The 25,725-nt window shown below is 30.6% G+C and overlaps 1 pseudogene; it reads left to right on the top strand.

Moving 5' to 3' along the window:
* The first annotated feature begins 1,145 nt into the window (after positions 1–1,145).
* Positions 1,146–25,511, top strand: LOC132613181 (alpha-dioxygenase PIOX-like; annotated as a pseudogene).
* Positions 25,512–25,725: the final 214 nt, after the last annotated feature.

Genomic DNA, 25,725 nt, shown 5'->3' with positions numbered 1-25,725 from the left:
AAAATAATCAAAAACTTCTTTTCAATTTTTTTTTTTGGTTTTGGGGGGGGGGGGGGGGGACTTCTTTTTTTAAAATAATTTTTTTTGGAAGGGTGGTGGGTGCAAAAAAACAAAAAGAAAAACTTTTCTAACTTTTTAATTTTTTTTTTTGGGGGGGGGGGGGGGTGAGGGGTGGGAGGAGTCGGAGTGGGGGTTGTTAAAAACAATTGGGGTGGGGGGGGGGGGGGGCGGGGTGCAAAAACAAATTAATAAAATCAAAACTTTAAAAAAAAAAAAAAAATTGGGGCGGGGGGGGGGGGGGGGGGGGGTCTAGTGAAAAAGCAAATAAAAAAATTTAAAACTTAAAAAAAAAAATTGGTGTTGGGGGGGGGGGGGGGGGGGGGCGAGGGAGGGGGCGGAGGAGGGGTGGGAGCAGGGGGCTGGTGAAAAAGCAAATAAAAAAATTTAAAGCTTTTTTTTAAAAAAAACATTGGTGTTTGGGGGGGGGGGCGAGGGGGGGCGGAGGAGGGGTGGGAGCAGGGGGCTGGTGAAAAAACAAATAAAAAAATTTTAAACTTTTTTTTTAAAAAAATAAATGGTGTTGGGGCGGGGGTTGGGGGAGGGGGAGGGGGGAGGAGGGGTGGGAGCAGGGGGCTGGTGATAAAGCAAATAAAAAAATTTAAAACTTTTTTTAAAAAAATAAATTGGTGTTGGTTTTTTTTTTGGGGGGGGGGGGGGGGCGGGAGGGGGCAGGGGGTGTGGAGAATGGGTGGGAGCAGGGGGGCTGGTGATAAAGCAAATAAAAAAATTTAAAACTTTTAAAAAAAAAAAAAAAATTGGTGTTGGGGGGTGGGGGGGTGAGTGGTGGGGGCAGGAGAAGGGGGGCTAGTGGGTTTTTTTGGATTAAGTTGAGGTCATTTTATATTTTATAAAAGATTATAAGTTTTAAAAATTATAATTTAGTCCCAACTTAAGTTAATCATATTTTTAAGACAAGTTTGACCTTGGCTGGTCAAACTTGTCACCATCTCTAATTAGGAGACTTTTTTGTCACCGTAAGTTTATTCTTACCACTTTGTGGGATTACAATGGGTACATATGTTGTTGTTGTTATTATAACTGTGAGGACATGCATGCAGATAGTTTATTTCGTTGATAAATTAAACATGTGGCACCGACTACCAGTGTTCTTGGGGCTACTTTATCTTGCACTTTGTCGGCATCTTAATCAGGGATACAATTTGATCAACGTCGGTAGAACACCTACCGGTGTCCGATCAAATCCAGCCGATGACCCTAATAGAACTGCCAATGAAAAATACAACGACCCCTTCAATGAAGGTGCAGGCACTGAATTTTCTTTCTTTGGTAGGATATGATGCCTGTTGAAGGATGGTGAAATTGGTTCAGAGAAAAGATGAAGAAAAAGACAAAAGCATTGAGGCATGAAAACAATAATTAAAGACAAAGGCATCGAAAAGAGAAAGACAAGGACATTAGTCATCTTTTAGAAAAATAAGATGAGACAAGCTTGAAGACAAAGGCATCGAAAAGAGAGAGACAAGGACATTAGTCATCTTTTAGAAAAATAACATGAGACAATAATAGAGGTAGAAGACTTTTGACTTTGGACTTTGTAATCTTTCAAGACACGTTGGAGTAATAATGGTGACAGTTCAGAAAAAAGAAGACCAGATTTTATTAAAGTAGCTTTAATAAAGTAGTAGTTTTATCTAGAAATGGGACAGCTCAGCAAACGGACAAAATTATAAAGTATCTTTTGAAAAATTTCATGTGACGATGGGGCCCTAAGAGTACCCGGCTGAACTCAAAAGATTCTTCACAAATTTGAAGTCCGCATTTGAAGTCCGTCAGACCCCTATAAATAGCAGTGTTTTGCAGAAAAGGAGAGCATCAGAAAATCATCATCGAGCAATCAACCAAGAAACAATCACCAAGACAAAAGTCTTCAACGAGAAATTCTCTCACACCAACCACTCCATATTCCTCTTCCCTTTCAACAAATGCCTCAACTCCTTTTCCCAATAAAAACCTTTGTAATATAACTTCCCTGTAAAATAGTTTTAAGCTTTCCAGTAATTTTCTTTTAGTGTGAAGTAGTTTTTCGAGTTCCCCGAAAGGGAAACCTCTCTCCATCTTAAGACATGTAAGTTTTATCTATGTTTTCTGTACTAATCTCCCTACTATGTAAATTATTTTATGTTCAATATTATGTTGAATTAAAAAATTATGTTGATAATATTTGAGTAATTACTTACCTGTTATTATGAATCTATTACTCTTAGTATATGGTTATTCTCTTAATTTCTTGATATACTCGATGGATTAACCTGTAAATTCCTAGGTGTTTGAAAGGCCGTTTTAATGTCCAAATGATAAAAGGACGATGTTGGCCATGGTAACCGGGGTGTGGTTAAAGAAGACGGATATTAAGAACCAAGATTAAGAGAAAGAGATGAACAGTGTAATAAAGATTCATAACTAAAACAGATTTTTCAAAAAAAAAAAAAAAAAAAAACGAAAATTATAAAAATTGGGAGAATAGGCAGAAAATAAGAAAAACACCTACATGATAAGAAGATTCAAGGAGTGAGGAAGTACCGAGTAGGATTGTTTAACATATAAGTAAAAAAAAAAAAAAAAAACCACATAATATTGCTATTTTTCTTTCTACAAAAATTAAAACTTATATATTTATTGAAACAAAAATATAACCCCCCTATCACCCTTTTGGTATCAGAGCGAGAAGAATTTTGGACCTAAATCTGTATTTTAAAGCCATATTTTAGACAAAAATATAAACTAGTTTTACTTTTTTTTTTTTGGGTAATGAAAGATAATTATTTAGCTGTAAAACAAGAATTAGAAAAATTATATCCGGAATATACTAAATTAAGCAGTACCAAAGAAAACCAGTTAAGACTACAAGAGTTAATAGATATAATATCAGGATTAGAATATAAATTACTACGATATATAAAATCTAGAAAGACTTTAAAAAACCAAAAGCGATTTAGACCATATTGATTGTATGAGAACACTACCCTTTGTCAGATAAATACAAATTAATCATTGGTATTTATATAGAGATATAAAGAAAAGACGAGAAAATCAACAAGTAGAAAAAGCCCTAAGTGCATATTTAGAGATAATAAATTCAGAAACATTATCATCACTAATACAAAATAGACTTTTACAAAGTCAGATTAACGAAGAAACAATCTCTGCTATAACTTGGGAATTACACGGTATAAGAGAAGATATAGAAAGACTTACAACTAGTATAGAACATCAGAAACAAGTTTGTAAAATAAAAATCCCGTTAGGATAATAAATAAAGCTAGAGAGATAGATATCTTAAAAAATCTAGAATACTTAGACTTAAAAATATACCCAGAAAAGAAGTATAGAGCATTAACAGACCATAGTATTATAAAGTGTAACTTTAGTAACGGAGATCATATATTACATAGTGAAGACAAACAGTTAAATACATTAGTAGATTTAGTCATAAATTTCAGTGAAAAAATACAAGAAAATAATAAAGATATCACTAGAATATTAGAAGTAGTAGCTACATCTCAGACTAAGCAAAAGAAAACCTTTGAAAAATTAGAACAAAACCTAGATTACTTAAAAACACAAGAATTAGAATTAGAAAAGAAAGTTCAGACTCTAGTTAATAAATTTAATCTAGAAAAATTACCTACAAAAACGGAAATAGAAAAGTTAGTTAAAGTTATTATAAAAAAACCAAAAGAAATAGAACTAAAAACAACCCACATAGTCTCTAAAATAACACAACAAGTAGAAGTTTTAACTAGTGACATTAGAGAATTAAAAAAGACAGTAGCAGAACTAAAAGAAATCACTCTTTCATGAGTAGACCAACATTAGTTCAAGAAGAAGCCTCAAAATTAATAGAAAAATCTATACCTTTACCAGCAGACTATAAAGATTATATACCTAGCGCTAAATCGGACCAAATAATAATACAACAGAATACTACTATAATTTCATTAATATTAGAAATAATAAAGAAAATAGAAAAAATAGTACCAAGGTTAGAATTATTAGACGAACGCATTTCGTGGTTAACTGAACAACAAACAGAAAAAAATAAAGAAACGTTTAAAAATAAAGAAGTTGACGAATTAATAGACCAATTAAAAAAGGTAGAAATAACACCTCAAAAAGATAAAGTTAAAGTACTTAGAAAATCACAAAAATGGACCTTCTTTCAACTAGACAAAGAAACGAAGGAGGATCAGAAAGGCAAGAAAGACAAAGAGTAAATTTTTCAGATAATAGAATAGGTAATAATTTCTTATCAAGAATTTTAAATAGAAGAACCCCAGAAGAAAATAATCAACAGTTAAGTGAGGTAATAGACGTAGATAGAGATATACAAGTTTTCCAACAAAATCAATTGAAACTGTTAAATCCAAAAACTCTATATAATATAGGACAGTTTTCAAGCACAGCCCAATTGTATAGACATTATAGAGGAGAACAAATATCAGCCATAGGAACTAAAATTACTACCATAAATTTAATAGACCCAGTAGCCGTAAGACAAATAAAAAATACTGGAAGAAGTTTAATGCATATAGGATTAATAGTAGTAGGATTAAAAGGACTAACTAGAAAAAACTTAGGAACCAAAGTTTTAATAGTAATTTATGACGATAGATGGTCAGACATGAAAAAATCAATAATAGGACTAACGGAAGTAGACATGACAAATAATGGAGGAATATTTTATATTAGCCCAGATTTTATAATGAATTTAGCAGAATTTGGAAAGCACATAAAAATAGGAATACAAACTAAGGGATATGAAGAGATGTGTGATGGAAATAATTTATTAATATGTGTGGGATTTCTAGGAAAAATGACTAATAATAGTAATACAAAATTTAAAATAAAAGTAGAAGATGTAGTGGAAATAATGGGAAATAGAGGAATAAGATTGATAAAGCCCATAAAAATAAACCCTGAAGAATATGCATGGATGGAATGGAATCTAGAGGATTTTAATACAAAAAAGATTTTACAGCCAGAATCTCACCTAATGTACACTAATTCTAAGGGAGAGACATCTGTACGTTTTACTAATTATAATTATATGCCACAAAACGACATAGAAGAAGAAAGTACTCTAGACGAAAATGAAATTACAGACACAACTTTTATGAATATAGAATTAATACAAGACGAGTTTGCGGTAGACGAAGCTATAGAAAAAGCAAAAAGACTTCAAAAAGAAAACAAAAATATGCTTTTTAAATGTAAAGGATGTAAGTTAGGAGAATTAACAATAGAAGAAACCATAAGTCACTTTAAATTATGTGAAGCCCGAACTGATAATTGGGGATATAGAGTAGAACAGATAAACCAAAGAAAATCAGACAATTTTGATAAAATATTAGAAGACATGCAAAATAGTGATGACGAACTAGAAATAGACTCTATAATAAGTCAAAAAGAATTAATGGAATCTAGTGCATCTAGTTCTAGTCCATTTCAAAGAACAACGGGAGAACAATACACTATAGACACAAGCACAGGAAATGTACCTAGAAGAAGAGTTTTTAGAACAGGAGGAGAACCATTAAATAATGTCAAACCATCAGGAAAAAGAATGCCTATAGAAGAACCCATTATTCTTCAAGAAGGAGGTAATAAAGGTAAAATATTAAATATAGCAGCACATGACCCGCAAAGATGGAATTCAGTGATAGATCTTTGGAAAGGAATAGTAGTAGCAGACTATATAAAAACATATAGTGAAACAGACGCAGAAACAATGTATAAATATTTAGAAACATTTTTAGGAGAATCGGCCAAAGCTTTATGGGAAGCTTATAAAGAAAATTTTCCAATGGAATTTCAACACCTAGTATCCATGGGAGCAAACCCATATAATTTTACTAATAAAATACATACTTTGATTACAGGGGAAGATCCAAATAGTGGATTATTAGTACTACAAAGAAATGCAGTAATAAAATTAGAACAACTAAGCATAAGTAGTTGGTTTCATATTAAGAAATTTTTAAATGATTATTTTTACTACTGTACTATTAGTGGAAATGCATTTGATCAAGAATTAGGTAAAAAATTATTTAATAAACTACCAGGAGCCTTAGGAAGAGAAATAGAAGATAGATGGAATAAGAGAGACGGAGTAATGCAGAATCCTAATTTAACGTGGTCCATAGGACATAGGATACAACATATAATGGATATACTACAAGAAAAATGTACTCATATACAAATACAAAAACAGTTAAAAGAAAATGAAATGAACTTTTGTAAAAGCGTAGTTTACACTACACAAAGCTATGATAAAGACAATTATAAAAAGAAAAAGCATAAAAAATACCGAACGCAGTATAATAGAAATTATCCTCAATATAATAGAAAGAAATATTATCTTAGAAAATCAGCAGCTAGAAAACCTTATTTAGACAGAAATAGGCATGTAAGAAAATACCGAACAGAAAGAAATAAATTAGAATGCTTCACTTGTGGAAGTGTAGAACACTTAGCAAATACATGTCCAAAAAGAATAAATAATAAGACAAGAAATTCCCAGCTAATTGAAGATTTTCAAGAAACATTAATAAATGTAGACGAGTATATGTCAGATACAGAAAGCATATATTCTATAGTAAGTGTAGCCACTGAAGAAAAAATCAAAACAGACTCATCAGACTCAGAAGCAGACGAATTAATTAATGAAATAGGATTAGAAAATCTAGACTTAGAAGCAATGGATAATTTAGCAAATATAGCCGAAGACTGTAACCATGAGTTTGAACGAAATAAAGGATTGGATAGTAATGCATGTTTCTTTTGTAAATGGTATGCTAGTAGAGACAAAAGAGTTAAATGTAAAAATTGTTACATAGAAGGATGTACAATGTGTATAGAAAAAGAATTTAAAAAAAAAAAAATAAAGAAACAACTCATAAGAAAATTGAAGACCCTACTATTAGTCTAAGAATAATAACATTAGAAACAAGAATAAATGAATTAGAAACCAGATTATGTAACCTAGAAAGAGGAAAACAAAGAGAAGTAGATAGTGAAGACGAAGAAATAAGATTATCAAACATACAACCAATAATGAAACCATTAACAATAATACCAGAAGAATCTCAAGCAGAATTAATGAGCATAGAAGACCATGAAGCATTAGTATGTAATGAAGATAAAAAATTAGGAACAATAAAAATACTTGCAAGAATTAAAATAAATGATTATGAGATAGAAACATTAGCATTAGTAGATTCAGGGTGCACAAAGTGCATAATAAATAAAAGAATAGTTCCACCTAATTTAATAAAAATTCTGGAAAAACCAGTTGCGGCCATGCAAATGGATGGAACCCATAATATATATAGACATTATGTTCATAAAGCCTACATTAGCTTTATAAATACATGTTCAGAGTTTTACAAACCAAGTTATAAAATGGATAAGATATGGGTAAGAGACCTTAATATAAATGTAGACTTTGTCATAGGATTAGACTTCATGTTACATAATAATGGTAGCTGTATGATTACAAGAGATGGAGTAATTTTCTTAAAAAATATTACTCATACACCAGTACAAGTTCTTAAGACTGAAACAAGGATTCGTCCTAAAAAGAACCCTACCACAGACCTGCAAAAGAAAAAAGATAGTTGTTGTAAAGAATGTGAAGAAAAGAATACATGTTGTAAAGACAAACAAGAAATAAAAAATTTAACTTTAGAAGAAAAAGAAATTCTAGAAGAAGAGGAGTTCCTAGAAAAAGATTATACTTTAATAGATATAGAGACAGAGTTATATAATTTTAAAACAGGAATAGAAAAAATAGGAATAATAAAAAATCAAAAAGACCTAGATAATATAATAAAAATACTAGATGAAATAGAAATTATAGGAGAAAAACCATTAAAACATTGGAAAAATAACAGGATTGTATGTAAATTAGATATAACAAATCCAGACTATATAATTAAAACACCATCTATTGAAGCAACAAATCAAGATGTAGAAGATTTTAAAGAACAAATAAAAGAACTGTTGGATTTAGGAGTAATACGGAGATCTACTTCTAAACATAGATCTGCAGCATTTATGGTAAGAAATCATAGCGAAATAGTAAGAGGAAAAGCAAGAATGGTAATAAACTATAAAAGACTTAATGATAACACTAGAACAGATGGATATAAGTTACCAGACAAAACAGAACTAATAAATAGAATACAAGGAAAGAAAATATTTAGCAAATTTGATTGTAAATCAGGATATTGGCATGTACGAATGCATGAAGATAGTATAGAATGGACTGCATTTACCTGTCCTGAAGGACATTTCGAATGGTTAGTAATGCCATTTGGACTAAAGACAGCTCCACCAATTTTCCAAAGAAAAATGGATAGTATATTTGGAGAATATAAAAGGTTTGTATTAGTATATGTAGATGATATACTAGTGTTTAGTAGAGATATTAAAGAACATTTAGGACACCTACAAACGGTATTTAGATTATTTGTGGAAAATGGAATAATAATTAGTAAGAAGAAAATGGAATTATGTAAAAATTATATAAACTTTTTAGGAGTAGTACTAGCAGAAGGTAAAATAAAATTACAACCTCATATAGCCAAAAAAGCTTTAGAAATGCCAGACAAGTTAGACAATGTTAAAGAATTACAAAAATTCTTAGGAATAGTCAATTATGCTAGAAATTTTATAAAAGATTTAGGAAAAATAGCAGGACCATTATACTCAAAAACTGGATCTAATGGCCAAAAACATTTTAATACTGAAGACATTAAATTAGTACAAAAAATAAAAAAAAAAAAAAAAACATTCCCGATTTAAATATGCCTCTAGAAACAGACTATTTAATTATAGAGACAGACGGTAGTTTTAAATATAGTAATAAAAATGAAGAAAAGATATGTGCTTATCAAAGTGGTAAGTAAAAAGAAAAAGGAAATATGAGTAGTATAGATGCAGAAATTTTAGCCGTAATATATGGATTAAATAGTTTCAGACTATATATTCTAAATAAACCAGAAATACTAGTTAGAACGGACTGTGAAGCTATAGTTAAATTCTATCAAAAGATAAATGATAAAAATAGCAGTAGAAGGCGATGGTTAAATTTTTTAGATACCATTTCAATTTATAATTTAAAATTTGAACATATAAAAGGAAAAGATAATAATTTAGCAGATCAATTAAGTAGATTAAGTATTACTGCTAACTAAATTTTTTATTTGGACAGCATGAGACCTTCCAGTTCTCAGACAGCAGACAAGGGGAAAGGCATAGCCTCAACCCAAGACACATACAGACAGACAGTATTAGGTAACCTTCATTTTAGACCTACATCTTTATTAGAAAAAAATGCTATGGAAGAAAGAATACAATTCGGAGCCAATAATTTAGTAGCCTATCAGCCATCAAATTGGACTTTTAAAGTATTACCAGAATATGTAATAGATAAACAACAAAGATGCTTAGTGGATAATTTATGAATTTCGCGTAATAAAAAAGACGGAGCTAGTCATTTTGTAGCCACTATAAATGCACTTTGTCAATATTTTACAGACCGAAATTTAGACAAAAAATTTAAATTTTATGTTGTAGTTCACGGTAAAACTAATGATATTTTTCAGACTTGGATAGAAGTTGTAGAGTCTATTAAAGACATAAGAAAACCTCTTTTTAAGGGATTTAATAATTTTACTGAAGCATTAGACTATGCTAGAGGGACATTAGGTCCAAATTATTATATTTCTCCAGCTCTCAGACAAAACCCAGACAAAATCCCTCAGTACAATGTACAAAAAGACACAGACAAAATAATCTTTTGCGACTATTGTTCTACCATGACTGATGTAGTCAAAAGATTAAACCAGCAGAAAGAGACATTGGTTCAAGAAAAAATGTAACTCTTGGATCAAGTGAAGACATTAGAACAACGACTACAAGCGGTAAAGTTCGAATTGATACAAACTCAGGGTTCTCCATCTCAGAAAAAAATGGATGAGACGGGTGTGCATTCCCCAATGAATGCAACTAGACCCACTGTATCGGGTAAGGATACAGCTAGTCCGGTTCAAACGGTAGCCGGTAAAGACTTATCAAATCCGTTGATGGCTGTCACTTTGCCAAAAAGTGAAGATGAGGGATGTTCATCTCTCCAAACCAGACGGAGACTAACAAAGACACTTACGCAAGGAGCGATGTCTACAAGGAAAAGCACACTTGCAAAAAAGAAGAAAAATGAAAAAATATAAAATATAGTAAAAGAGACACTAGAAAGATTTTTCCAGACAAAAGAAAAAGATAAATATATAGTCAAAGATCCTAGTCCAGAATTATCTCCAAGAGAAGGGATGTCACCGGTCCACAATTCAGATTTTGAAGGAGATGATATTAATTCTCAAGACAGGGCATTTCAAGACTCTCAAGACCCAAATGATGTAGACTCAGGCATGAGTTTTGATTCAATTGCTTTACACAATTTAGACACTTAGACCAGTTAATGGAAAAAAATGAAGACATTAGCCAGCACAAAATAAATAAATAAAGAAGGTAGGTGAAAGATTGGTGAAATTGGTTCAGAGAAAAGATGAAGAAAAAGACAAAAACATTGAAAAAAGGCATGAAAACAATAATTAAAGACAAAGGTATGGAAAAGAGAGAGACAAGGACATTAGTCATCTTTTAAAAAAATGAGATGAGACAAGCTCAATAATAGAGGTAGAAGACTTTTTGACTTTGGACTTTGTAATCTTTCAAGACACGTTGGAGTAATGATGGTGACACTTCAGAAAAAAGAAGACCAGATTTTATTAAAGTAGCTTTAATAAAGTAGCAGTTTTATCTAGAAATGGGACAACTCAGCAAACGGACAAAATTATAAAGTATATTTTGAAAAGTTTCACGTGACAATGGGGCCCCTAAGAGTACCCGGCTGAACTCAAAAGATTCTTCACAAATTTGAAGTCCGTCAGGCCCCTATAAATAGCAGTGTTTTGCAGAGAAGGAGAGCATCAGAAAATTAACATCGATCAAGAAAGCAAGAACAATCACCAAGAAACACTCAACAAAAATCAACGAGAAATTCTCTCACACCAACCACTCCATATTCCTCTTCCCTTTCACAAAATGCCCCAACTCCTTTTCCCAATAAAATCCTTTGTAATATAACTTTCCTGTAAAATAGTTTTAATCTTTCCAGTAATTTTCTTTTAGTGTGAAGTAGTTTTTCGGGTTCCCCGAAAGGGAAACCTCTCTCCATCTTCAGACATGTAAGTTTTATCTACGTTTTCTGTACTAATCTCCCTACTATGTAAATTATTTTATGTTCAATATTATGTTGAATTAAAATATTATGTTGATAATATTTGAGTAATTACTTACCTGTTGTTATGAATCTATTACTCTTAGTATATGGTTATTCTCTTAATTTCTTAATAAACTCGATGGATTAACCTGTAAATTCCTAGGTGTTTGAAAGGCCGTTTTAATGTCCAAATGATTAAAGGACGATGTTGGCCATGGTAACCGGGGTGTGATTAAAGAAGACGGATATTAAGAACCAAGATTAAGAGAAAGAGATGAACAGTGTAATAAAGATTCATAACTAAAACAGATTTTTCTAAAAAAAAAAAAAAAAAAAACGAAAATTATAAAAATTGGGAGAATAGGCAGAAAATAAGAAAAACACCTACATGATAAGAAGATTCAAGGAGTGAGGAAGTACCGAGTAGGATTGTTTAAAACATTAGTAAAAAACCACATAATATTGCTATCTTTCTATCAAAATAATATATCTACTGAAACTTATATATCTATTGAAACAAAAAATATAACCCCCTTCCATTTTTCTATTTTCTTTATTATTTCTAATATTAATGAAATTATAGTAGTATTCTGTTGTATTATTATTTGGTCCGATTTAGCGCTAGGTATATAATCTTTATAGTCTGCTGGTAAAGGTATAGATTTTTCTATTAATTTTGAGGCTTCTTCTTGAACTAATGTTGGTCTACTCATGAAAGAGTGATTTCTTTTAGTTCTGCTACTGTCTTTTTTAATTCTCTAATGTCACTAGTTAAAACTTCTACTTGTTGTGTTATTTTAGAGACTATGTGGGTTGTTTTTAGTTCTATTTCTTTTGGTTTTTCTATAATAATTTTAACTAACTTTTCTATTTCCGTTTTTGTAGGTAATTTTTCTAGATTAAATTTATTAACTAGAGTCTGAACTTTCTTTTCTAATTCTAATTCTTGTGTTTTTAAGTAATCTAGGTTTTGTTCTAATTTTTCAAAGGTTTTCTTTTGCTTAGTCTGAGATGTAGCTACTACTTCTAATATTCTAGTGATATCTTTATTATTTTCTTGTATTTTTTCACTGAAATTTATGACTAAATCTACTAATGTATTTAACTGTTTGTCTTCACTATGTAATATATGATCTCCGTTACTAAAGTTACACTTTATAATACTATGGTCTGTTAATGCTCTATACTTCTTTTCTGGGTATATTTTTAAGTCTAAGTATTCTAGATTTTTTAAGATATCTATCTCTCTAGCTTTATTTATTATCCTAACGGGATTTTTATTTTACAAACTTGTTTCTAATGTTCTATACTAGTTGTAAGTCTTTCTATATCTTCTCTTATACCGTGTAATTCCCAAGTTATAGCAGAGATTGTTTCTTCGTTAATCTGACTTTGTAAAAGTCTATTTTGTATTAGTGATGATAATGTTTCTGAATTTATTATTTCTAAATATGCACTTAGGGCTTTTTCTACTTGTTGATTTTCTCGTCTTTTCTTTATATCTCTATATAAATACCAATGATTAATTTGTATTTGTCTGACAAAGGGTAGTGTTCTCATACAATCAATATGGTCTAAATCGCTTTTGGTTTTTTAAAGCCTTTCTAGATTTTATATATCGTAGTAATTTATATTCTAATCTTTGCATTTTTTCTTGAACCAATGTCTCTTTCTGCTGGTTTAATCTTTTGACTACATCAGTCATGGTAGAACAATAGTCGCAAAAGATTATTTTGTCTGTGTCTTTTTGTACATTGTACTGAGGGATTTTGTCTGGGTTTTGTCTGAGAGCTGGAGAAATATAATAATTTGGACCTAATGTCCCTCTAGCATAGTCTAATGCTTCAGTAAAATTATTAAATCCCTTAAAAAGAGGTTTTCTTATGTCTTTAATAGACTCTACAACTTCTATCCAAGTCTGAAAAATATCATTAGTTTTACCGTGAACTACAACATAAAATTTAAATTTTTTGTCTAAATTTCGGTCTGTAAAATATTGACAAAGTGCATTTATAGTGGCTACAAAATGACTAGCTCCGTCTTTTTTATTACGCGAAATTCATAAATTATCCACTAAGCATCTTTGTTGTTTATCTATTACATATTCTGGTAATACTTTAAAAGTCCAATTTGATGGCTGATAGGCTACTAAATTATTGGCTCCGAATTGTATTCTTTCTTCCATAGCATTTTTTTCTAATAAAGATGTAGGTCTAAAATGAAGGTTACCTAATACTGTCTGTCTGTATGTGTCTTGGGTTGAGGCTATGCCTTTCCCCTTGTCTGCTGTCTGAGAACTGGAAGGTCTCATGCTGTCCAAATAAAAAATTTAGTTAGCAGTAATACTTAATCTACTTAATTGATCTGCTAAATTATTATCTTTTCCTTTTATATGTTCAAATTTTAAATTATAAATTGAAATGGTATCTAAAAAATTTAACCATCGCCTTCTACTGCTATTTTTATCATTTATCTTTTGATAGAATTTAACTATAGCTTCACAGTCCGTTCTAACTAGTATTTCTGGTTTATTTAGAATATATAGTCTGAAACTATTTAATCCATATATTACGGCTAAAATTTCTGCATCTATACTACTCATATTTCCTTTTTCTTTTTACTTACCACTTTGATAAGCACATATCTTTTCTTCATTTTTATTACTATATTTAAAACTACCGTCTGTCTCTATAATTAAATAGTCTGTTTCTAGAGGCATATTTAAATCGGGAATGTTTTTTTTTTTTTTTTTATTTTTTGTACTAATTTAATGTCTTCAGTATTAAAATGTTTTTGGCCATTAGATCCAGTTTTTGAGTATAATGGTCCTGCTATTTTTCCTAAATCTTTTATAAAATTTCTAGCATAATTGACTATTCCTAAGAATTTTTGTAATTCTTTAACATTGTCTAACTTGTCTGGCATTTCTAAAGCTTTTTTGGCTATATGAGGTTGTAATTTTATTTTACCTTCTGCTAATACTACTCCTAAAAAGTTTATATAATTTTTACATAATTCCATTTTCTTCTTACTAATTATTATTCCATTTTCCACAAATAATCTAAATACCGTTTGTAGGTGTCCTAAATGTTCTTTAATATCTCTACTAAACACTAGTATATCATCTACATATACTAATACAAACCTTTTATATTCTCCAAATATACTATCCATTTTTCTTTGGAAAATTGGTGGAGCTGTCTTTAGTCCAAATGGCATTACTAACCATTCGAAATGTCCTTCAGGACAGGTAAATGCAGTCCATTCTATACTATCTTCATGCATTCGTACATGCCAATATCCTGATTTACAATCAAATTTGCTAAATATTTTCTTTCCTTGTATTCTATTTATTAGTTCTGTTTTGTCTGGTAACTTATATCCATCTGTTCTAGTGTTATCATTAAGTCTTTTATAGTTTATTACCATTCTTGCTTTTCCTCTTACTATTTCGCTATGATTTCTTACCATAAATGCTGCAGATCTATGTTTAGAAGTAGATCTCCGTATTACTCCTAAATCCAACAGTTCTTTTATTTGTTCTTTAAAATCTTCTACATCTTGATTTGTTGCTTCAATAGATGGTGTTTTAATTATATAGTCTGGATTTGTTATATCTAATTTACATACAATCCTGTTATTTTTCCAATGTTTTAATGGTTTTTCTCCTATAATTTCTATTTCATCTAGTATTTTTATTATATTATCTAGGTCTTTTTGATTTTTTATTATTCCTATTTTTTCTATTCCTGTTTTAAAATTATATAACTCTGTCTCTATATCTATTAAAGTATAATCTTTTTCTAGGAACTCCTCTTCTTCTAGAATTTCTTTTTCTTCTAAAGTTAAATTTTTTATTTCTTGTTTGTCTTTACAACATGTATTCTTTTCTTCACATTCTTTACAACAACTATCTTTTTTCTTTTGCAGGTCTGTGGTAGGGTTCTTTTTAGGACGAATCCTTGTTTCAGTCTTAAGAACTTGTACTGGTGTATGAGTAATATTTTTTAAGAAAATTACTCCATCTCTTGTAATCATACAGCTACCATTATTATGTAACATGAAGTCTAATCCTATGACAAAGTCTACATTTATATTAAGGTCTCTTACCCATATCTTATCCATTTTATAACTTGGTTTGTAAAACTCTGAACATGTATTTATAAAGCTAATGTAGGCTTTATGAACATAATGTCTATATATATTATGGGTTCCATCCATTTGCATGGCCGCAACTGGTTTTTCCAGAATTTTTATTAAATTAGGTGGAACTATTCTTTTATTTATTATGCACTTTGTGCACCCTGAATCTACTAATGCTAATGTTTCTATCTCATAATCATTTATTTTAATTCTTGCAAGTATTTTTATTGTTCCTAATTTTTTATCTTCATTACATACTAATGCTTCATGGTCTTCTATGCTCATTAATTCTGCTTGAGATTCTTCTGGTATTATTGTTAATGGTTTCATTATTGGTTGTATGTTTGATAATCTTATTTCTTCGTCTTCACTATCTACTTCTCTTTGTTTTCCTCTTTCTAGGTTACATAATCTGGTTTCTAATTCATTTATTCTTGTTTCTAATGTTATTATTCTTAGACTAATAGTAGGGTCTTCAATTTTCTTATGAGTTGTTTCTTTATTTTTTTTTTTTTAAATTCTTTTTCTATACACATTGTACATCCTTCTATGTAACAATTTTTACATTTAACTCTTTTGTCTCTACTAGCATACCATTTACAAAAGAAACATGCATTACTATCCAATCCTTTATTTCGTTCAAACTCATGGTTACAGTCTTCGGCTATATTTGCTAAATTATCCATTGCTTCTAAGTCTAGATTTTCTAATCCTATTTCATTAATTAATTCGTCTGCTTCTGAGTCTGATGAGTCTGTTTTGATTTTTTCTTCAGTGGCTACACTTACTATAGAATATATGCTTTCTGTATCTGACATATACTCGTCTACATTTATTAATGTTTCTTGAAAATCTTCAATTAGCTGGGAATTTCTTGTCTTATTATTTATTCTTTTTGGACATGTATTTGCTAAGTGTTCTACACTTCCACAAGTGAAGCATTCTAATTTATTTCTTTCTGTTCGGTATTTTCTTACATGCCTATTTCTGTCTAAATAAGGTTTTCTAGCTGCTGATTTTCTAAGATAATATTTCTTTCTATTATATTGAGGATAATTTCTATTATACTGCGTTCGGTATTTTTTATGCTTTTTCTTTTTATAATTGTCTTTATCATAGCTTTGTGTAGTGTAAACTACGCTTTTACAAAAGTTCATTTCATTTTCTTTTAACTGTTTTTGTATTTGTATATGAGTACATTTTTCTTGTAGTATATCCATTATATGTTGTATCCTATGTCCTATGGACCACGTTAAATTAGGATTCTGCATTACTCCGTCTCTCTTATTCCATCTATCTTCTATTTCTCTTCCTAAGGCTCCTGGTAGTTTATTAAATAATTTTTTACCTAATTCTTGATCAAATGCATTTCCACTAATAGTACAGTAGTAAAAATAATCATTTAAAAATTTCTTAATATGAAACCAACTACTTATGCTTAGTTGTTCTAATTTTATTACTGCATTTCTTTGTAGTACTAATAATCCACTATTTGGATCTTCCCCTGTAATCAAAGTATGTATTTTATTAGTAAAATTATATGGGTTTGCTCCCATGGATACTAGGTGTTGAAATTCCATTGGAAAATTTTCTTTATAAGCTTCCCATAAAGCTTTGGCCGATTCTCCTAAAAATGTTTCTAAATATTTATACATTGTTTCTGCGTCTGTTTCACTATATGTTTTTATATAGTCTGCTACTACTATTCCTTTCCAAAGATCTATCACTGAATTCCATCTTTGCGGGTCATGTGCTGCTATATTTAATATTTTACCTTTATTACCTCCTTCTTGAAGAATAATGGGTTCTTCTATAGGCATTCTTTTTCCTGATGGTTTGACATTATTTAATGGTTCTCCTCCTGTTCTAAAAACTCTTCTTCTAGGTACATTTCCTGTGCTTGTGTCTATAGTGTATTGTTCTCCCGTTGTTCTTTGAAATGGACTAGAACTAGATGCACTAGATTCCATTAATTCTTTTTGACTTATTATAGAGTCTATTTCTAGTTCGTCATCACTATTTTGCATGTCTTCTAATATTTTATCAAAATTGTCTGATTTTCTTTGGTTTATCTGTTCTACTCTATATCCCCAATTATCAGTTCGGGCTTCACATAATTTAAAGTGACTTATGGTTTCTTCTATTGTTAATTCTCCTAACTTACATCCTTTACATTTAAAAAGCATATTTTTGTTTTCTTTTTGAAGTCTTTTTGCTTTTTCTATAGCTTCGTCTACCGCAAACTCGTCTTGTATTAATTCTATATTCATAAAAGTTGTGTCTGTAATTTCATTTTCGTCTAGAGTACTTTCTTCTTCTATGTCGTTTTGTGGCATATAATTATAATTAGTAAAACGTACAGATGTCTCTCCCTTAGAATTAGTGTACATTAGGTGAGATTCTGGCTGTAAAATCTTTTTTGTATTAAAATCCTCTAGATTCCATTCCATCCCTGCATATTCTTCAGGGTTTATTTTTATGGGCTTTATCAATCTTATTCCTCTATTTCCCATTATTTCCACTACATCTTCTACTTTTATTTTAAATTTTGTATTACTATTATTAGTCATTTTTCCTAGAAATCCCACACATATTAATAAATTATTTCCATCACACATCTCTTCATATCCCTTAGTTTGTATTCCTATTTTTATGTGCTTTCCAAATTCTGCTAAATTCATTATAAAATCTGGGCTAATATAAAATATTCCTCCATTATTTGTCATGTCTACTTCCGTTAGTCCTATTATTGATTTTTTCATGTCTGACCATCTATCGTCATAAATTACTATTAAAACTTTGGTTCCTAAGTTTTTTCTAGTTAGTCCTTTTAATCCTACTACTATTAATCCTATATGCATTAAACTTCTTCCAGTATTTTTTATTTGTCTTACGGCTACTGGGTCTATTAAATTTATGGTAGTAATTTTAGTTCCTATGGCTGATATTTGTTCTCCTCTATAATGTCTATACAATTGGGCTGTGCTTGAAAACTGTCCTATATTATATAGAGTTTTTGGATTTAACAGTTTCAATTGATTTTGTTGGAAAACTTGTATATCTCTATCTACGTCTATTACCTCACTTAACTGTTGATTATTTTCTTCTGGGGTTCTTCTATTTAAAATTCTTGATAAGAAATTATTACCTATTCTATTATCTGAAAAATTTACTCTTTGTGTTTCTTGCCTTTCTGATCCTCCTTCGTTTCTTTGTCTAGTTGAAAGAAGGTCCATTTTTGTGGTTTTCTAAGTACTTTAACTTTATCTTTTTGAGGTGTTATTTCTACCTTTTTTAATTGGTCTATTAATTCGTCAACTTCTTTATTTTTAAACGTTTCTTTATTTTTTTCTCTTTGTTGTTCAGTTAACCACGAAATGCGTTCGTCTAATAATTCTAACCTTGGTACTATTTTTTCTATTTTCTTTATTATTTCTAATATTAATGAAATTATAGTAGTATTCTGTTGTATTATTATTTGGTCCGATTTAGCGCTAGGTATATAATCTTTATAGTCTGCTGGTAAAGGTATAGATTTTTCTATTAATTTTGAGGTTTCTTCTTGAACTAATGTTGGTCTACTCATGAAAGAGTGATTTCTTTTAGTTCTGCTACTGTCTTTTTTAATTCTCTAATGTCACTAGTTAAAACTTCTACTTGTTGTGTTATTTTAGAGACTATGTGGGTTGTTTTTAGTTCTATTTCTTTTGGTTTTTCTATAATAATTTTAACTAACTTTTCTATTTCCGTTTTTGTAGGTAATTTTTCTAGATTAAATTTATTAACTAGAGTCTGAACTTTCTTTTCTAATTCTAATTCTTGTGTTTTTAAGTAATCTAGGTTTTGTTCTAATTTTTCAAAGGTTTTCTTTTGCTTAGTCTGAGATGTAGCTACTACTTCTAATATTCTAGTGATATCTTTATTATTTTCTTGTATTTTTTCACTGAAATTTATGACTAAATCTACTAATGTATTTAACTGTTTGTCTTCACTATGTAATATATGATCTCCGTTACTAAAGTTACACTTTATAATACTATGGTCTGTTAATGCTCTATACTTCTTTTCTGGGTATATTTTTAAATCTAAGTATTCTAGATTTTTTAAGATATCTATCTCTCTAGCTTTATTTATTATCCTAACGGGATTTTTATTTTACAAACTTGTTATATATATATATATAACAGTGCAAACTTATGTAGAGGTTTTGAAGAAAGTGAGAACATTTAAAGATGGAAAGTTAAAACTATCAGCAGATGAGCTCCTTGAACAAGATGAAAATGGAAAAATCATCTCTGGTGATGTTCGCAACACTTGGACAGGACTTTTGACATTGCAGACGCTCTTTGTTCAAGAGCATAATGTTGTTTGTGACGCCTTAAAGGTGTTTACCCCGATTTTCGGTAACAATTGAATTTGTAAGTGAGGTATAAAATATGTGGATGAATTTTAATCTATTTTTGGTTGATACGAAATATATATGCATTTGTTTGCTATAATATATATAGATATGTGTGCTAATGCCTTGGATAAGTTTATTGATATTGGTGATTAAGCTCAATATATATATATATATATATATATATGTGTGTGTGTGTGTGGCAATATAAATATAGTATTGAATGGATGAGCAAAGTCGAAGAATACAACAGATCCGGACTAAAATCAGAGAGAGAGAGAGAGATTCAATATATTCTTTTATTTCAATGTTCTAGATCTGAAAAAGTCAACCCCTAAAAGTGGAAAATGTCCTCTATTTATAGGTTTGCCTCATGGGCCTTGAATACAATACAAAACCTTTTTAGAATAAAGAAACCCTAAAAGGATAAGGTAGGACCGTACGGTCTGACACTCGTACAGTCGTCAGTACAAAATAACAGAACGGTCTTGACGCGTGGCAGCACTGCAACTGGTTAACTGGACCAACGGCCACGTTCAGTTCGGACATGGAGTAACCGGACTAACGGCCACGCGAGTTTGACTTGGAGAAACCGGACTAACGGCCACGTGAGTTTGACTGGGAGACACCGGATCAACGGATACACTTCTCTTATCTCGGGTCAGCTGCATTCGGTGTAATCACCCTGGTCTAAAGAAAAGACCGAACATACTCGTGCTCATTTGGACCTACCCTCAGCGCCCGGTTTCACCGATCTTACATTGACTCGGTTTTCACCGTATACAAAAAGTACAATCATATTAGAATCAGATACAGATCTCAGATTTCAAACTTATTTCATTAATACGTATATAAGGTCTAAGCCTAAGTAAGTTAAGAGAAACTCGTAGTTAATTCACTTAGTCCATCCCTGATTAGAGTTTTACTTCTATAAACTAATAGTGTAAAAGCATTTTACACTATTGGATAGTCTAAAACCTAATTATAGTAAATTGTACTTATAAAAATTGGATTAATAACCTCAAAGTAAGATCGATTACCTGGTAGGGCAACATGTTAAAATATAGTAATAATGTATATAAGCTAAATCCATCATAATACTTATTATGTATGTTTATGTTGGAGATTTATCATGTGTCTTTTTACTTTGGCTGAAGTGATGAAAACACCCCTAAACTTGACACGATTTCGTAGTTCAGTCCCTGAACTATTGCCACACTTAAAAACACACCTGATCTTGACTAAATGGATTTTAATTCACCCCAGCGTAGACATGCCACGACAAGTGGAATGCACTCGTCGTCCACTTGGCATTTTCGTCTTATGTGACCTCCACATAGATAAATTGTTTTTTTTAAAAAATATAAAATTAATTCTTTTTTTATTAAAAAACGGTAAAATTGATTTTTTTTAATAAAAAATCTGGAACATTGGTATATTTATTTTAAATCTGGAAAATTTGATTTAAAAAAAAAAACTGAAAAACTAGAATTTTAATTAAAATATTTGTAAAAATTGGATTTTTTTTTAAAATAAATAAAAACTTGATATTTTCTTTAAAAGTGTCCTAAAAAATCCAAATTTTCACTATTCTTTTAAGACACTTATTTAAAAAGGAACTGGAAAATAGTGGATTAAAACTGGAGTTTTATACAATATGAAAAAACTGATTTTCTTAAAAAAAGTGGAAAACTTTTTTTTTTTAGATAATCACTGAAAATTAAATTATTTTTTAAATCTAGAAAAAAATTTATCAGTTTTCCACTTTATTCTTAAAAAAATCAGTATTCCAGATTTTTAAAAAGTCCAAATTTTTTATCAAAAATTCAATTTTCAAGATGCTTTTTTAGAAAAATGGATTTATTTAGTTTTCCATATTTTAAAAAAGTCCAGGTTTTTTAATTAATAAAAAAAATCAATTTTCCAGATTTTTTTTTTTAAATAACGGGTTTCTCACTTTTTTTTTTTTTAAATTTAGTTTCCAAGATTTAAAAGGTTCCAATTTTTTTAATAAAACATCCAGTCCAAATTTATTTTTAAAAAATGGGTTTTCCACATTTAAAAAAAATTGTTTTTTGGATTTAAAAAAAATACATTTTAATGGAGGAAGGGGTGGAATAGGAAAAAAAATTAAAGAGATGTTAAAAAAATTGATTTTTCATTTAAAAAAAAAAAACTGATGTGAAGCCTCCCGCGCACCTGAAAGTGTTTGTGCACACTTGCTATGCCATGTGGCAATGCGGGGGTGAATTAAAATCCAGATAGCCAAGATCAGGTCTGTTTTTAAGTGTAGTAATAGTTCAGGAACTGAACTACGAAACCGTGTCAACTTTAGGGGTGTTTTCATCACTTCAGCCTTTTACTTTTATATAATACTAGCTTGATCTTTATTATTGCAGAAAAAATATTTAGAATTGGAGGATGAAGACTTGTATCGTCATGTAAGGCTGGTGACTTCTGCAATCATTGCAAAAGTTCATACCATGGATTGTACCGTTGAGCTTCTCAAAACTGAGACTTTGCTTGCAGCACTACGTACCAATTGGTTCATACTCTCATACAATAGCTAATTTTACTTTGTCAGGCGTGCTCATTAATTAGTTGCTGGGTGATAAAATTATTTTCATTGCAGGTATAGATTGTTAGGAAAGAAGTTTAAAGATACATTTGGGCATGTTGGGGGTTCCATTTTGGGTGGTTGTGTGGGATTGAAGAAACCTGAGAATCATGGCGACATCAGGGGCGGACCCACGTGTATCATGCTAGGGGCTCCAGCACCCATTGAACCTCACGCAAGCTATGTTTATTTTTGTAGAAATTTCTTTGAAAGTAGACAAAATAGATTAGCAGCACCCACTATCAAAAGTAACTCGTGGGTGCGTTGGTCTGGAGCCCAGTGCGAAAAGTGGCATTTAGCAACGGTACAACGGTTCGATTCCAGATAAAACCTTTTTAAAATGATTTTCTTCTTTTTCTCCAAAACACTCTTTCTTGTTTTATAGTATTATATTATATTTTCTTTGTTGACTCGTCCTTTTAAGTTGCTTGACTTCTCCTTTTATTTTTTATTAGTTCTTTTATTCAATTTGTTGTGGTAAAGAAAGAGAAAAGAAACATCCTTTAAATCCTTTTATTCCCCAAACAAAACCACAGAAGTTCTGCCTGGTCGTCTTTTGCCTTCTCTGTCCACTGTGTTGCTTTCCAATTGGGGTATTAAGCATTAACTGTAATTTTTCCATTAATTTTTCATTTTTGTGTTCAAATAGTTGTGCACTCATACTTTGTGATGATAGCAATTTAGTATTCAAGAAAGGCCATTAATTGTAGATTTATATTTAAATTTGATAGCTAAGGCCGCCAATGGAGCTTTGAGGTATCTGATTCATTTGAAACCAATACTTTTGACGCAGAACACACATTTATGTGTAAAAATCTCTAAAATTATAAGACTATGAACCTATATATATATATATATATATATATATATATATATATATATATACATACTGGGTTGGGTTGAACTGCGAGCTGCAACATGAAGCCTGCATTTGTCACTAACGCCAGCACCTACTAACTTAAATTTCTGGATCCGCCACTGCATGGCGTGCCTTACTCCTTGACAGAGGAGTTTGTAAGCGTCTATCGAATGCATCAACTTCTACCCGATAAACTTCAGCTAAGGAATGTAGATGCAACACCTGGATCAAACAAGTCTCTCCCTTTGACCAATGAGTAAGTCATCATAGTGTATATATTCTACTTGAGATTAATTTAATTATCTAAATTAATTTAATTATACATTTTGAGATTAGTAATCTAAAAATAAAGTAAGTTATCTACTATAAAAAATTAAAATATATCGATAGTTCAAAAATTCTTTACATAATCCATAAGTCAAAATTTTCACTCATTTTATCTTAATGTAATTGTCATGAAAACTGTAGGATCCCAATGGGAGATCTAATAGTGGGGAAAGGAGAAAAGAATTTATCACGAATTGAACTTACTAAGCAAAAGGTTTCAGTGGGCCACCAAGGTTGTGGAGCTCTTGAGCTTTGGAATTATCCAATATGGATGAGGGATCTTGTTATCCAAGATATTGAAGGGAATGATAGGCCAGATCATGTTGACCTTGCAGCTCTTGAAAGTAAGTTCATTATATACTAGAACTAGAATAATCACAATGAAAAAGGTGTCAATTTCAAGTATGATTACTGAATTTTATCCACAGTAAAGTTATTGAATTGTTTTTTTTTTATCACATTAATTTTAAGTAACTAAATTATATGTACATACGAATTATTCAGAAAATACAAATGATTGGAAAAATAAGTTTTTGGCATCAAATTACGAAACTATCTCTTGTTACATCAGTGACTTTCCAGTCTTCAAATTTCACATAAAAAAATTAAAAAGATGTGACCCCGTAAATTTTTAACGATACATATTTAACAAAGACAATATAAAGAAAGCTCTTTTTTGTTTTTTTTGTTCCATATATAAATGTTTTTAATTTTTTTAAATCACTAGTGAATTAGATATAAATCCACAAAATTAATTGATTATGACGTTTGGATGGCAGTTTACAGGGACAAAGAAAGAAGTGCTGCTAGATACAATGAATTTCGCAGGAGGATGCTGCAAATTCCCATTTCTAAATGGGAAGATCTGACGGATAATGAGGAAGCTATTAAAACTCTCCGTGAAGTATATGGTAATGATGTAGAAGAATTGGATCTATTAGTGGGAATAACGGCAGAGAAAAAGATCAAGGGTTTTGCCATCTCCGAGACTGCCTTTTTCATATTCCTTCTCATGGCATCAACGTTGGTAATAAAAGTAACAAAGTCAATCCATTTATTCGTTACTCGTTCTGCTCAATTGGTTCAAGCTTAAAAGAATTAGGTTATGATTCGTTTATTGACTTGATTCAATGGGTTGAATAACTCCATATGACCCGCCAAGTATCTAATCAAATGGATCAAAACAATATAACCCTATGTATCAAAATTCAACCAAAACTAATAAGCATGCAAACCAAAATTCTGTGATTGGAAATTATATCAATTCCGAAGAATTGCAGAGTTATGTCGATTTGAAAAAATTATGTTAGAATGAAAAATATATTGAAAAGAGGAGAGGTTATCATGTCAAGCGGTTTAAGTTATGACTAATCATTTGACTCATTTTGATCCTATTCATATTGATCCAAGCATAATTTGGGTAGATTGAATTATGACTTGTCTATTAACTTCATTTTCTGATCCATTCAAATTTGACTCAAACGACCGATTTGTCAACAAATAAGACAACTTTCATGCACAATATGCCTACTTATAGAACTACCAAGAGAAAGTTGATTTAAAAAAATTTCCAGGAGGCTCGAAGCAGATAAATCTTTCACTAGCAATTGCAATGAGGAGACATACACAAAGAAAGGACGGGAATGGGTGAATACAACTGAAAGCTTGAAAGATGTGTTAGATAGATCATCATTATCCAGAGATGACTGAAAAATGGATGAATTTCAGTTGCGCATTCTCTGTGTAGGACTCTTCTCCAGAACCACATAATCCTATTCCACTCTACTTTCGTATTCCTTAGCAATAGTCCCCTCATCTATATACTTAACGAAATTGAATAATGAAAAATAGTGTGTTTGACCATTTATGTTTACCTACATTGTAACCTAAGGTTTCGCGTTCTATTTACTGGGCTAGTTTATGAGAACTATTTCAGTTTGTAAGAATTGTTTCAATTTATAAGAAATGCTTCAGTTTGAATAATGAAAAATCGTGTGTTTGAGTATTTATGTTTT

This window comes from Lycium barbarum, chromosome 10 (assembly GCF_019175385.1).
Source record: "Lycium barbarum isolate Lr01 chromosome 10, ASM1917538v2, whole genome shotgun sequence".
Taxonomy (NCBI): Eukaryota; Viridiplantae; Streptophyta; class Magnoliopsida; order Solanales; family Solanaceae; genus Lycium; species Lycium barbarum.
This window is presented reverse-complemented; position numbering and strand designations above follow the sequence as displayed.